This window comes from Nothoprocta perdicaria, unplaced genomic scaffold, assembly GCF_003342845.1.
Source record: "Nothoprocta perdicaria isolate Ctin4 unplaced genomic scaffold, notPer1 scaffold_5, whole genome shotgun sequence".
In the NCBI taxonomy this organism is placed as follows: Eukaryota; Metazoa; Chordata; class Aves; order Tinamiformes; family Tinamidae; genus Nothoprocta; species Nothoprocta perdicaria.
In genome coordinates, this window is record NW_020455754.1 from 10,304,261 (window position 1) to 10,320,220 (window position 15,960).

Sequence of the window (15,960 nt, forward strand, 5' to 3'; positions counted from 1 at the left end):
ATTGCCTAGGATAAATTCTCCACAAGGGACTGACAGCTTCGAAGATTCAAAAATGTTAATCTACTTAGCTGAGCAAGCTGATAAGCTTGGCTCAGGCTTTAAGACTAGCTACAAGCTACCAAACACCACAACCTGATAAGTTTTAATCATTCTAGTGCAAAGCGTTTGAGTCAGAAAAAACTAGTTGCAGAAAATATTGCAAGATTATTATCATTATTGCAAAAATGATAGTTCCACTTTGTAGGAGTAACACTTACATGTACTGAAAAACCAGATCTTGAAAAAAACCTCAAGGTATTTTTGCCTCATGCATCCTCTGACTTACATGAGTTTGTTTTCTTCAACAAAAATACACTGATGCTTTATAGATACAAACAAATTTTTCCACCAGAACAAAATGTTCACTGCTTTAATTAAATGTGCCCATGTAGTCTGGGCCTCACTTTAGATGCTCATCACACGAGTTTATCCATACACCACTCTTCCGCCTGACTGCAACTCATTTTCTGAAGGCAATTTTAAAAGTCTCCTTGAAATGTGCAACCACATTCCTCCTGGCAAAACAGAGTCACATTTTCAAAACTCCTTGGCAATTACTCTGCAGTGAGAGCTTTGCCTTTACCTTGAATGGTCTGTCTGCACTGTGGACAAGGGCTCAGATCAGTGATTTTCTCTCCATTGGCAAGTCCTTTCCCACCCCACAGGGCACAGCCATGCCAGGTCACCAAAGGCACTGATTGCAAGCACAGCCCCATAACGAGGAGCTTGCATGCACACGCACTCAACTTGCAGGCAGGCACAGGCTGCTGTTGCTAATAGAAACAGATGCTCGATTTCTATAGAAGAGGCTCGTTTCCTTGGTAACTCATGCCAACGTAGGGCCTCATCCTGCTGCCCCTTCTAATGAGGGCACAGAAGCACGTGGGAGGTGCTGGGTGCCTTTCTGTACCTGTCTTTTAGAAATAGGCACTACCGTTGTTCCAAAAGGGGATTTTTGATTTCCCTGTTGTGAACTAATTAAAGGAGGGAGGAAAACATGAACAGCGCATTCAATCAAATGCTCTAATGTAAGAATAGTCACTAGTCTACACAAGTCATGTCGCGTAACATAGAACAAGTTTGACTTAAAAAGGGAGGAGAAAAAAAAAAGGAAAAGAAAGAAAAGATTGCACTCAAAGTTGCAAATGAGCAGAGGAACATTGGAAGGTGTGAAATATCCTGCCATTTTAGCCAGCAGCTCCTAGCTGTTCCCAGAGAGTCACACAAAGCAGTGGGCAATGGCTGGACAATATCATATCTAAGCACCTACCTCAGCATCTCACCTGTGGAAGTCCCTGGTAGATTTTCCTCTGAGTCCTGTAGGTGTAGCATSAAGCAGTAAGAAATTCTGAGATTTTACTGTGTTCCTTTTATTTTTTTTTCTCCTTTCTTCAGAAACAATACATTTTCCTTACACCATCCTCAGACCTCCTGCCTGGCACCTCCAATGAAAGAGAAGTGGATCTTTTTTTCTGCTAGGAGCAAAACTTAAATCAGAAACTACGGCCAAAGGCAGGCTGCATCTCCTGCAGTGTAAGGAAGAACATGAGGTCTGCTGAGAGCAAACACACCCAACACCAAACTTATCTCAGCAAGCTCAGCCATGCCCAGCTTGGAGAAACTCATGCGTCAGTGTGGTGTTGATGAACCTTCGGTTTGGAGATAGTGATAAGAGCAGGTAGAGCAGTGGCTTGCTAGACTACCACTGGAACCACCAAGGAACATCAGATCAGACACTGTCACTGCCAGCACCCCACACCTTCTGCTTCTTTCTCTCCTCATTGGAAAAAAAAAAGGAAGAAGGGAAGAAAGGGGAGATATAACAAAAAAGAAAAACCTTCTGAAAGCATCACCTTGTGCAGGAGTAGCCTAAGGACTTGGAGACACACTGATGGACCAAGGAATGTAGAAGCTGGGACCTGCTATCTCTCCCTACACCCCTCAGCAACAGTTCAGATGGCTGGAAAAACACTCATGGGGCTTTGTAATTCCTCATTCCTTAGTGGAGAAGAAACTGCTAGAGGAGGAGTTCAGAGACAGAGACAAGCATGGATGCTTCAGGTTTCAAAGCACTTGCCTGAAGTCCCTGGCTCGCTTGAACATCGAGGATGACTCATTGACAGCTGCTGTACTCTGGCTCTACTCACCATGGAAGTACCAGGGAGTTTCTCGTGCGCTCCCGGAGGAAAGATGTGTTTACCAGATATCTGTCCTTTGAACAAACACAGCTGGACAGCAGCAGCACTGGCTGCCGCTGGGCCGGGCTGTGCATGTGCTAGCCAGCATGTACGTGACCTCGGCCACTTGGCAATCCAAGCAGAACTGGTCTCTCAGCCTTTCCCTCATCCCACCATCTCCACCTTGAAACAGGATCCAGACTACCAGTGCCGCTCCTGGCAAATATTCTCCACTAATGGCATCTCCAGACCATCTCGTCCTGCTTTGTCTCTACTTCTTTGTCCACCGATTACTCAACTCACTGATATTCTCCCTCCCAACCCATCAGGTTTTGCCTTTTTCAGGTTTGTTCTGTTCCTTTTTCTCTCTGTCATTTCTTTCTCTAATCCCTGACGTTGATTTATTTGTCTTCTAGTGTTGAGATTAATCTGAGGCTTTTGGTACTTTTTGTTCCTCCTCATCCTTTTCTTCCTCTCCCCTCCTCATTCTTTCTTTTGTTGGTCTAAAGTGCAGCAYGAGGCTGCTGAAGCCAATCTGCTCCAAAAACCTTTCGGAACTGTATTTTCCTTCTTGGAAAGAATCCCAAAAAACAAATAATAAATGTGTTTTTTAATTAGTGAGAGACCACTGGCCTAGCATTAAAATTACCTTCTGCCAACAGGATGCACTTAACTGACTGCTGATCCGCTCAGTCAACAGGGCTGCTGGGTTCTTTCATTAATTCAACTAGAGAAAACAAGTCACCAGACAGACTTGGCTCTGCAAATAAACAATATCCGTAATTATGGCAACACATCTGTAGTTAAGGTTAAGCCACTGTTCTTCTGCAACCCAGTATTTTCTAGGCTAGGTTGGCAATGATGGGACCTGCTGAACCAAAACTCCTGCACTCTGCTCTCCTGCAGGCCTGTCTCACCTGCAGCACTGCTACAGCAAGGAATATATTTATTAAGCCAAACAGCTCAGCAATTAAGGTAATCTCCCACAGGCAAAAGCTAAGGCCTTATAATGTTCATCTTTGCAGTAGTTAATTGTAGGGAAYACATCATTGAAACTCATGAAAGTCCTTCCCTGATAACTGGGCATGCTTGCTACAGCATGACCTCATATCTTCTCTATGGACAATAACTAAATATGATCCTCCAACCTAAACCTTTTTGGATTCTCTAGTATAGGAGAATTTTTTTTTCTTTTTTGTTTTCCTTCTTTACAGRCATTTTGGTTCACTTCTCTTAGTACCAATAACTCTCCTCGCTTTCCTTGCGAAGGTTTTTTGATCATCTGAGAATCATGTGAATTCTTGAAAGCAGACTTTAATAAATAGACTTTTAAGAAAGTTTATTTTAAACATCTCCTGGATTCAAGGTGAATATTTTTGCTTGTTAGGAGATCAAGCYTGAATTTGAGACATCAATCAGCCCTTCGCTGGCTGACATATCCCTACAGGCTAAGACCAGCTTGCTTGTTAAGTTCCTACTGCCACACAACATCAAATACTGTTTGTTCACTGTTCAGAAGTTGCATCCGACTACCATAGTTATTAAGGGATAGGAAAGGCCTTTGGTGGAATAATTATTATAAAACTCATGCAGGCTTWTCACAATATATTATTCTGGAAATTAATATGGTGGCATCAAATGCCAAATTCCCATTAAAAATTAATCTCCTCAAACAAATCCCAAGAGCATCCTTTGCAAGGGAAACCAAAGAGCCAGCCAATGCATTAATAGTTGTGCATCCAACAGAACCAGCCACTCCTTGTCAGTCTCAAGCATCAAGAGAGGAAAGTTTGCAAGCACCCTGGCACATGCCTTCAGAATAAGAAGCAGGATTTCTGCAGGATGCATTTGCAGCTTGCCTTTCACTCAGGAATGCAGCAAGTGGCTACGTAGCCTTTCCAGAGCCAGCAATCGTCAAGCTGAAACCTTTTGCTTCTGACAATCTGCTCAGTAAAGGTCAGCCACTTAGTAATGAAGCCGTATACATTAGCAGCACAGCGAGAATACAAATGACAGCCCGTTCTGGGAAATCGCAGGGACGGCCACTGCACATGCCACGGTATCTGTCAGCAATAGTCCCTATTTTTAATTTGTCCCCATGCCCTCTGTTAAGAGATATAGAGCAGATGATGAAGTCAGAAACAAGAAGTCRTCTGTTTGCTGGCTTGTTCTGATTAATGTCTGACGTTATAAAGATTCGAGGTAAAGGTTTGGATAGGAACTCACTCACTGCATTTGCAACGCCAAATCCCATGCACACCCACTCATGTTCTGGGACTTCACACCAAATCCTCAGAGAGCTGCTGGTGTCTTCTCCAGGGAAACAAGGGCTTTCTCCTCTCCTGCTCCATATGAGCATTTTTGGAGTAAGATTTCGATCACTTTTTATCTGTAACTCATCTAGAAAAGAGTATTTCTTCCCTCCTAAGCTGGAGAAGGTGCTCCTGGAAGGAAATGCCTCGAGGACACATTCCACAAAATGCTACAAGCTGTCCCTTAGCAGGGTGCTTTATGTCACCTTCCAGTCACAAGAGCTCTCCTCGGCTCTGACAGGCCATTGAAGATGTTAGTCATGCCAGGATCAAGAATTGAGCAATGAATTATCTTTCTCCTTATGAAATTATACTGAGAAATACAGATATACTATAAAAAATAAATCATACYGTTAGACTTGAAGATGTGCTACTGATTCTCTGGCATAATTAAAGAAGAAAGCAATCTGTTTTTTGCCTACAGAATAATGGTATTTAATGGAATTACAATTTAATTATTTATAGGGTAAACAGGACTCCAAAAYCTCTTGCAGTGGAAATAAATTAGGGTTCATCTATCATGAGCAAATGCTGCTATTCCAGTCTCCTCTGGCAAAGTTTCATACAACTAAACAATTTCCCAGGATTTCACTGAGCACCTGGAGCTGATCTGATCTGTTCCTTAAGGCCATATTCTGGTGCTTGCTTAATGTGCTTCACCTGCAGAAGCAGTCTGGATGAAAATAGCAGAAGTATTAGTTTAGTCTGGAGCTGCCTGGTTCAGATAACCAAGGTCTGATCCTTAGGGCTTGTCTACACCAAGGTAATAGTGCAAATTGTCTAGCATATGAAGTCTAAGTGCCACAAGCATTGACACTAACTCCTGTTCTCCACTGAAATTAATTTTTCCCAGTCCATCCTAACCTCATTCCCCCAACTGGATCAATTCCAGCAACACAAAAACTATTTCACCCAGGAATGAAAAGGTTGCTGTGGAAAGTAGTGCAAAAAGCTGCAACTCAGCAACATCTGCTCTGCCTGCGGTTTGAGATATTCCAGATTGGTCTTTAGACATACTTCCATTTGAAGGTAGGAGAGTCATCTTCCCTCACCTCCTACCCACCGTATTATTTTTAGCAACAAAATTACATGTATTATTTTTTCTTCTTCTTGTCTTCTAAGGTTCAAATCGTAGAAGGAGCTTTTCAACTCCTTTTAATTTTCAGACTTCTGCAATATCAGCAGGTAGCAATGTCTTTCCTGTCATCCAAAGTCTTATACTGTTGTTAAATTTGTCATAGAATGATTTTTTTTTTTAATCTCAAACTTCTCAATAGACTTTTTTTGTCTTAATCAGCAAACTCAATTTTGATACCCAGAAATAAGGAAAACATTCCACCCTCAAACTTCAGGATTAACTGGAATGTGCATATGTGCATCCAAGTTATGTCTTCTAAACAATGACTGAGCTGAGACGACCATTAGCAGTGTGCTGTGGATTTTGGAGGGTTTTGCTTGTTTGTTTTTGTCAGAGAAAGGTAATTTTGTATACTGAATGGAATATAAGACCTTGAAAATTAACCCTGTACGAAAAATGACAGCAAAAAGCAGAGCAGCAAACAGAACTGGCCCAGAGCTGACTGCATGTCACCAGTGCAGCATGCAAGATGTCCTTTAGTTGGCAAGTGCTTCATCAACAACAGAGAACAGCACATTTGCTCCCAGGTGCTTGAAATATTCCAGACCAACAGTTCTTCAGTTGCTTCCTTTATTAAGTCCATTAAAGAAGGTAGCAAGGAAGCAATTAGAAGGCAGGATATTTAAGTGCTACCTTGCACTATTTGGGGCACTGCAATGACTCAACCAGCATTTCTTCACTGAGGGGCTTCCAGCATTGTAAGGAACAGTCAGAGACAGGGATAGCAAGGGCAAATTGGCCCTCCAAACACCTTCATGGATCCTCTGCATCCAAGCTCAAGGGGCAAGATATTCGTCTAAGAAGCATCAGCTCCTTTTTTTTTWWWAAAAAAARTAAATGTTCTTCCCTGTAATGAAAAGCTCTGAGGGAGGTCAGAGTGAGACCCCTCTGAGCGAGGGTGTCATGAGCCAGCCCTGTCAGTCAAGCATCTATCTCAGCCAGCAAATTAGCATCAAAMATAAAAGTTCCTAAAATTGAAGACTCACCAAGAGGAAAAAGAAAGCAGGAAGATAATAGTCCAACTAGTCAGAATGAAAGCAGCAAATTGCTTTGCAAGCTTATTCAGAATGCATGCAACCATCCAAGTGACTTTTCCTCTTGTAACTGGTTAGAGAATCAATATCTACCTACTATGGAAATTTGGTGAAAATAATGAACTGGTAGGTATTTATAGTTGAAGCCATGGTACATTAGGTATTCCAGGGGACTTATGTAAGTACCACTTTCTTTAATACAGTTTTAGAGRAAATGCTTTAAGAAGCTTTATCAGCATAAAACACATTTTGAAATTCATGAAAATTAATAATTGGCATAGCAAAGTTAATTCCATCTAAGTGGAATGAATTAACCCTGCTGGACAATATTTTTCACAAACTAAATTCGTTAATCTGCCAGTTGAGAGAAGAGACTTCACTTCTGATGTGAAACTTAATAAAACAAAGGAGGAAACCTCTGCTGTTGATGAGGACTTTATGGAAAGCCAATAAAGGGGCACATTCTGTAGAAAAAGGACCATTCTCTAAAATATCTAAAATAAAATCAATTGACCCAGACTAAACTGAGGGAACTCAGAGCAATTGTCCTGTGACTGAGCTATGCAGTGGGTTCCAGCCTGGCCTGAGTTTGCATCTCCCAAGCAGATAGTTTCTTTGGACTATATAGAGCTGGCATGAATTTCTCATCACGGTCCTTTACAGCTCCGATCAAATTTGCACCAACAGCTTGCATACCACTCAGAGTTTGAATATAATACCTATTTTATTGTATAAATGGTGGAGTCCAAGGTTCATACCCTGAAATTTGTTGAGATTTGTACCTTACACTTTCCTCTTTACAAAGAGTGGTCAAAGTCTGTTTACCGCAGCAGACAAGTTTCACAGAAACTTCCTTGCTCAGGGTACTTTTGTACTTTACAGAGTAATTTTGGATAGTTAAGGGCATCTCAGATGTGCAATGCATCCTTTTGTAGCTGCAAGCCAGCTTCTGATAGCAGTTGTCCCTTCATGTCAAGGGAAAGATGAGAATTCAATTTCGTGGCATCAAGGATGTCAGTATTGACATCTAGCAGTTGATGCTCCCTGCCGGCTGAACCAAACWATTTTCTTAACACTGACTATATGTCTTCAAGCTGTCTCCTAACAAGGGCTGAAAACAAACCTCTCGTTTATCCTCAATTCAGTTTATTTCCCCTCTGGCCAGTTTCCTTCACATTCTCAACTCTTTGCCCAAATACAGCAGCAGGACCATTGGCTACATTACCTGTAGTGAAGTGCCTCCAATGGGCCTCTCCCTCTTTCCGATTTAGGGGAATCTCCAAGTGCCACCTGCTGGTAAATCTGGTAGTTATTGGTCTCACAACAGTTTCTTCCCCACTGATTTCCTTCTGATTTCTGCCCTTTTTTTAATTTTAGACTTCCATTTTGTCATAGACACCTCCAGGATTTGTTTAAAAGCTTTTCCTGAATCCTTCTCTTTTCTGGGGTTATTCACCAGCTGAAGTTTGACTTCTGCATTGGAACATCATCTCAAAACAAAAGTGATTGTCAAGTTTGTCAGGGTTCAAATGAAAGTCACATATTATTGAGCCTCATAGTATCTGGCTAGTTAGGTTAGAAGAGTCTAAGCTTTGCAATCTACTAAAATCTAAGCTCAAATGAAATCTCCTCCAAGCTTTCTAGACCACAAAAAAGAATTTCTCCTCCGCAACAAATTGAAACTGCTGCATCTCTCAGAGTTCTCACTGTAATTTAGTCAACTAATGGTCATTTCTATTTTGTATATATAGTTTTTCTTGCTACTAAGCTCTGAACTCTCAGGAACATGTTGTCCATCTGTCACACACTTCCACAGCCATAAATACAGAACTGACAGAGCAATTTTTCATAGTAACACTCCGTCCTTTCCATCGGAAACTCCTGGGAGCACAGAATGACTTTTTTTTTCCTTTTCTTCTTTCTTTTTCTGTACTCTGCCTCACACAGCAGGGTTCAGATTTGCAGTTAAGAAGCATGTAATAGGATCTACAGTATAATACGTGATAACAAGCAGGGTGGTAATTGATGTAATTTGGTGTGTGCTGTCACTGTGGTTCCCTGTCGTAAGCTCCTTGTTGAATAGACCTGTCCTTGTGATTTCTTGCTGGTCTAAAAGGTCGCTATCATTATACCCATTTGACATAATGATGCCTATTTAATGCTTTTCTATAGCTCCTCTTGCTGCTCATGGTTCAGAGGAGCATCTGAGGTGGCCCTCGGGGGACTGGCCTCTTTTTTGGGAGAAAGACCCAAGACCGTAGACCTATGAGGGGTCTATATTTTTGCTGATAGCTCTCTCATTTCCTTTGCTGCTCCACTTTGCAGCCCTGTAGGCAAGCTGGATGGTGCAGAGTTTTGAAGGCCAGAATTTGACACGGAAACATAGAGGGATGGACTGGAGTTATGATTTTCACAACACCTATTCTGTCACCACTGCTGTTTATGCACTTCAAAGTGAACACTTCTCAGTCTAGCACATCACAGCCAGCTCCTCCTTGACTCTCATTAGTATCCACTCAGGCTTCCTTTGAAATTCTCCTTCCAGACCAAAACACAGAAGAGAATCCAGCTTCACTCTACATTCTCCAACTAATGCCTCTCCCCACGGAGGGGGCCTGGCTCCACTCGGACCRTGCTGGAAGAGAACTGAGGAGTTTCCAAACTCTTTTGCTGATCTCTGTTCTAGGTCTTAGCTCACACTGCTGGCAGACCCCTTTCCATCTGTCCCACCTCCCACTTGTCCCATTTTCAATCCACACTTTTCAAAACAAACGGCAGGAGCTAATACAAGGATGCTTGCTTGGATTCCTAATAATCATCTTCCCCTCGTTCCATCTGCTGCATTTCTTTTTCTGTCTGGTCTGCCCTGCACCCAAATTTATAGCATCTAGAATGCAAAAGAGTCAAACAAATACAATCTCTCACCAGAGTCTCTAGCATCTGCTGTTCAATATTTGGTCTCCAGCAAGGGCTGCTCAGCCCCAGCCTCATCTCCATTGTTTGCACCTCAGTTTGCAACAGATAAAATGAACAGTATAATTAATTAACTGGTAATTGAATCAGAGAGGTCCATATACATTACTAAAAATAATCAAAATCATGCGATGCATGAAAATATCATTTCATAACATCTTTTCATTATATTGATTATTTATTTATGATAACATCAGCTAGAAGTCTAGCTAACCCTAGGATCTCACCACTGCAGAACCAAGCATGGGTTGCAGGCCACACTGGACAAGCAAGCAGAGGACAGCAGGAGTAAGGTAAGCAAAATAGGCAAAGCTTCTCCATAATCCAGACCATATATCCAATTTCAGATTAATAAGGCTTTCATGAGTCTATTTTTCTAATGGAAGCTATTAATATAATTTCTTAAAAAAAAAATAGAATCAGAAACAGTACATTTAGGAGACTCCATCCACCACAGTCCTTTCACACTCTTTGTTGTCACTCTTCAAGCCAGCTATGGTCTTAACTACAACACAAGGAAAGGCATTTCTTATTATCATAGACCCCATTACACTGATTTTTTTTTCCATATCTTCACCATTTTCTTGCATGGCATCTGTTTGCCTTTGCCAGTCCTGGATTTCAGCAGCAATCTCCCACATTGGATGTGTTGTCTCTTTTAGTACTAACGTCACTGACAAGAACCTAGTGAAACAGTGGGCCTGAGGACATTAATAGAAAACCTATTATCCACCAGTTTCATCCCACTTCTACTTTCTTCTGAAAGATGGTACCTCAGGCATTCATTTGTTTGGTGCTCATTAGTTTTCCTGGACCCCAGCTGTTTTGGCTCTATCCCCCAGTTCTTTTCTTTGCAGAGCAAATCATTTATATGTATGCAGAGCTCTGAAACAAAGCAGCCATTTATTCTTGCACAACTAAGCCTGGTGTGTTCTCCAGAAGATAATTAATGAGTCTACCATTCACAGCAGCAGGAAAGTAAAAGGAGGGAGTGGGGATATGTTTAATAAAAATATATCTCATAATGTTTACTGACCGAAGAGATGTTCGACAGATGCTCCATCTTTAGCTATGTTTAAATTATTCCCTAAGCAAACAATACGAACTGAACACTTAATCTTACTTGATATAAAAACAAACAGCATACAAAAAAGTATGGTTCTGGTATAAGGTGGCATACAAAGCATGATGATTCCTCCTCTGCTTAAATATTTTCTGCAAAATGCTCTCAGTAATTTATTTTTTTTTCATTGACTACAACAAATTAAACATCAAAATCTGCTTATCTTATGAACTTTCAATACTAATAGAGAGACTCCAGTTTCAGCTGGTATGATACCTCTTGATGGATTGCCTAAATAAAGCTTCAAAGATAACAGAAAACCAAAGGCTGCTTTCTCTTCTTAATTTATCAAAGAGACAAGTGAATCAAATGATAAGCACTATATACCTTAGAACTTCTGAGGCGGTTGAGTCCTCTGTAGAGGAAAAATCACTGCCTGCAATGGATTAATGAAGAGCTGCTTTGCTTCTTTCAGATCCTTCCCTTGAAAGTCCTTCTGGCATCTTGCCTGTGGAGAGAAAGAAGGGGAGGTAACGAGCAAAGGGATGGGAAGGTCCAAGGAACCATTGCCCACAGTTGCATGGGGACAGGCAAAAGGGACCTCAGTGCATCCAACATCACCTTGAGGAGCACCAGCCAGGACCACTCCATGGTCCACATCCTAAGCACTTGTGCAAGCCTAAACGTGCAACTTAGCCTTCATGCAGTCTCGCCRGCCTTTCCCGTACAACAGCACAAACATTGCCTTAAAAAATGATAAAATTGCTTGTTACCTTGACCTGTGAAATCTGGAGTTATGTCAGACATACAATGGGAATGGGAGTCAGCATAACCAAGGAAAAATTTGACCCACAGCCCATTAGTCAACGTCAGCCACAGCTGGATCTCTCCACAGCAGCTGCAGAGCAGAGTAAGACTCTGGTCAGTGTAGATTTTGCATGCACTTAGTATATTAATGCTTCCCAATAATTAACTTATTTGCTCACAAGAGATAAATGGACTCAGCCTAGCAAAGACCTTTTATATCTTCACAGTTGCCATATGGTAATTCACAACAAATTATAACAAATTCAGGAGCCTTAAAAGGAAGAGGGAGGAAGACTCAATTTGGAAACAATCTGGCATCTCCTCCACCAGGAGCTTCCTCTCATTTTCCTTGCAGAAGCACAAGTTCAGTTCTTTTCTTGATTTCTCAAAGCTGAAAAACAAAACAAGATTTTAAGYAGCTCCCAAATGTAGCTGGAGAGTCACCACACACCTGCTGCCAACAGTTCCAGCTGACTGTGTTGTGCTTGGAGCCTTTTGAGAGTAGAAACGTGATTTTTTTTATTGAAAGTTTTGTAACAGGGCCAATGACAAGCGCTCACATCTCCTTCATCCTTGGCAGGCTTAAAAATGTCAGCAACAAGGGAGGAGAGGAGCTTCTTTCCTATTGTACATACATATATATATATATATTATATATATTATATATATATATATATATACTGAACACAGTACTCCAGGTGCCCCTCTACTCAGCTCTGGTGAGGCCGCACCTGGAGTACTGTGTTCAGTTCTGGGCACCCCAGTATAGGARGGACGTGGAGCTTCTGGAGAGGGTCCAGAGAAGGGCAACCAGGATGATTAAGGGAATGGAACATCTCTCGTATGAAGAGAGGCTGAGYGAGCTGGGCCTTTTTTCTCTGGAGAAGAGACGGCTCAGAGGGGATMTGATTAATATGTATAAGTTCAGGAARGGAGAATGCAGGGAGGAAGGGGACAGGCTGTTCTCACTGGTGGCCAGCGATAGGACGAGGGGTAATGGCCACAAACTGAAGCATAAGAAGTTCCGTCTCCAGGTGAGGAGCAACTTCTTTACTGTTAGGGTGACAGAGCAGTGGAACAGGCTGCCCAGGGAGGTTGTGGAGTCTCCTACTCTGGAGGTCTTCAAAACCCGCCTGGATGCCACCCTGATGCCACAGAGCAGGAAGGTTGGACTAGATGATCTGTAGAGGTCCCTTCCAACCTTAAATATTCTGAAATATTCTGAAAAAAATCCTGTACAGCACCAAGGCTGCAGTCAGGCAAGTTCAGGTATCTGCTTTTTGGTTCTGTCTCACCTTGTCAGTGGTCACTGTACACTTTTAAACAGAAACTGAACAAAGGAATAAAACACCAAGGAGCTAACAGGTCTGGTTCRTGGTGGTGTTTCTCCAGATTTAGATGATTCCTTTCACAGCTCCGCTTCAAAAATGAATAAAAAATTAACACAGTTGCAGTAACACAAAAGCCAGAGCACAGTGGTTTCTGTGATGCCCTGGTACAAATTGTGATGTGGCCTTTGAGGAAAAGGAAAGATGCAGGTGGAAAGGGAAGAATAAAGAGTTAATCTCAGTTTAACACTCACGCAATGAATGGATTARCAAAATGACAGGGGACTTGCCCCGCAGCCACCGCTGTGGGGATGCTGGAGACTGGAAGGACTGGAGATTTCACGAGTCAAGGAAGGCTTTGGGGGTCTGGAGACAGAAAACCTGCAGTTCCCTCACCCCTCTTCAGGGTACATGATCTGAGGGCAGCAAGCAGGTTGGTGTGGCGTGTTGCGCTTGGAGCTCTTCAACTCCAAGAGCCCTTTAAGGAGAATGAACAYTTATAGACCCTTAGCTCGCAGTTCAATAAAAGCAAACTATCCCCAGGCAAACCGAACAAGACCTGACTTGTATTTGCACATTAGAAAAATCATCTGTGCTGCAGCATTTCCTAAGCACCACCATCCTTCAGAGGGATTTTTCTCTCCCCCTGACAGGTTCTGCAGCAAGCGCTTCTCTCGGCCCGCAGGTCACTGCGCTCGCAGGCTGGTGGAGCCGCTGCCACCTCCGCTCTCTGGTGGAGCATCCAATTACACCCATGGCAGGTGACAAAACTCCACTGACAGGGATTTTGCCCACGGTGGGTTGTAGATGGCATGTGCACGATAAGAAACGCCTGGCTTAGGAAAGGGAGGCAGCAAGACAGGCTGGAGCGACCTGAATGGGCACAGAGACACCAGGGATATTCTGCACTTGCTGTCAGATAAATCTGAACGCTCAGGAAAGAGCAGGACTGCGCACAGGCAGGCACATTAATCATCTGCAGGTCTGCAGTGCCAAGAGGTAAATTTATCAGGCTTTGCTTTCTTCCAGCAATCTCATTTCTCCTGCGGCAGCCAAGTGCAGGCACTGGTGGTCACTCAGATCTGCTGAGGTTCCACCATTGGGCACCATGTGTAGGATGCACAGGAAAGCAGAGGGCAAAAGAGATGAAGACGCCCTTGAGGAGATCAGGGGGCATCAAAAGTATAGGTGCTCAGAGAGCTGAGATGTCTCAYTGGCGCTGTGTGAATAACTGCTTACATATTCTCCTTGGTGGGGTGGATGGAGTCTGCAARATTTTTATATAACAAGCCCTTCCATAGCCAAGGGATTACTTGCTCTTCCCCCAGGCTGACTTTGCTGTGAGGACAGCAACAGCTGTGCACAGAAGCATTTTTATTCCACTTCTCCAAGTGTCCTTAATAAATCACATCACTTATAACACCTAGAGGGCTGCAATATCAAAACCTCTGTGTACATCCCAGCCCAAGCAGCCATGCATGAGCTGCAGGCTGGGAAGACKTTGCAGAGGACAACAAGACTGGCAGGATAGAGCCTAGAATTCAGTAAGCAATATGACAAATGTTGCTAATAGTGGGTTGGAGGGAGGCTCTGCTCAACACTAGGACTCAGAACTGGATTAGAAGCCAGAAGGGGACATGAGTGATTGGAGATGCATCAGATATCCACTGCTGTTCCTCCCCTCGAGGAGCTGGAGTTTTAAGTGGCTCAGGRAGAGCTATCGGACACACCTGCACTAGCCAAAACACAAGAGAAATTGCATCTATCRGGGTTATGCTAATATTTTCAAGGGAAAAAAACACATTCAACGGGCCTGCTTGCTACATAAACGTAAGGAACCTGATGTGTTCCTTGAACTGACTCCTCAGAAACATGTTTGATAAGAACATTTCAGGAAAAAAGCCCTCAGTTTCTCAAAACCATGTTGAACTGAAGGAATATATCAAGAAYACATGGTAAACAGAAAGCAGTAATCTGCTCTAAGCACATTAACCACAATCCAAATAACACTGAAATGAAGGTAAGTAGAACACAATAGCTCCCATATGACCTCTAGCAGCTGTTCACATAGAACAGTTTCTTCATTTAAATAAACAGCTTTGCAAAGTTTAGATGGTACTCGGTAGTAATACTGAAAKGGAGGGAAAGACCCTTAGAGTTTCTTCTAAGGAAATCTCAAACTCAAGATAAATGGCTATACCTGAATCTATCCTAGTTTGCTCTGCATCCGTGTACGTTTCCGAGTTTGATGTGAGTTATTACATTTATCTCAGTCTAGGATCTGGTTCCAACTGTCTGGAATTAGCTCTGTTAATAACAGAGGAAAATATTCCATTCAGGCTAAGGATTAGAACAAGATACAAAYGTCTGAAGTGGAAATTGGCAGTACCCCCAAAAGCATTAATGAGGTCCCTTCCCTCCTGTCTGACACCRAGTTGCTTCCAGTTCTGCAGCCAGCGAGGCTCTCAAAGTGGCTCCCACAGACAGATTGTGGATATAAAAAAGTTCCATGAGTAATAGAAGAGCAGGCGCCCCTCGTTTGCAGGGACCCATGCAGCGACCGCCCAGAGGACACCCAAGTAAGACCTTGGCTGGGTCACCCCCAGTGAAAACTCTGAGACCTGATGGGGTGGCTTGGACAGACTCAAGATTAAACATCACCTGCCCAGCAGCTGGTTCTGCTGGAGGCCACATCCACTCTAATGCAAGCACAGTGAATGCTCTAGGAAAACAGTGTTCTCATGCCAGGAAGAGGTCTGGTACATATCAGCCGCTGCCAGGGGGAAGTCAAACACAAACACCAGCTGCCCGGCACACTTTCCTGTTCCTGTAAATCACTGGTGTCACAGGGAATTGCTGTGAATCCTGCCTTCCACCAGCCTGCAGCAGCGTTGCGCTCCAAGCTGCCAAGTGCTGCTCGGGAGTTGAGAGACTCCCTTGTCTGGGAAACACAAGCACCCAGAGGGCTGATTCATTAGGACCCACAATCTGGAAAATGCTTTGGAAATGCCCTAAATAGAAAGATAGATTAGGAGAAGAAATACTTTTTAAAATGCCTCTTTGAACATTATTGTCATTGAATCTAGTAG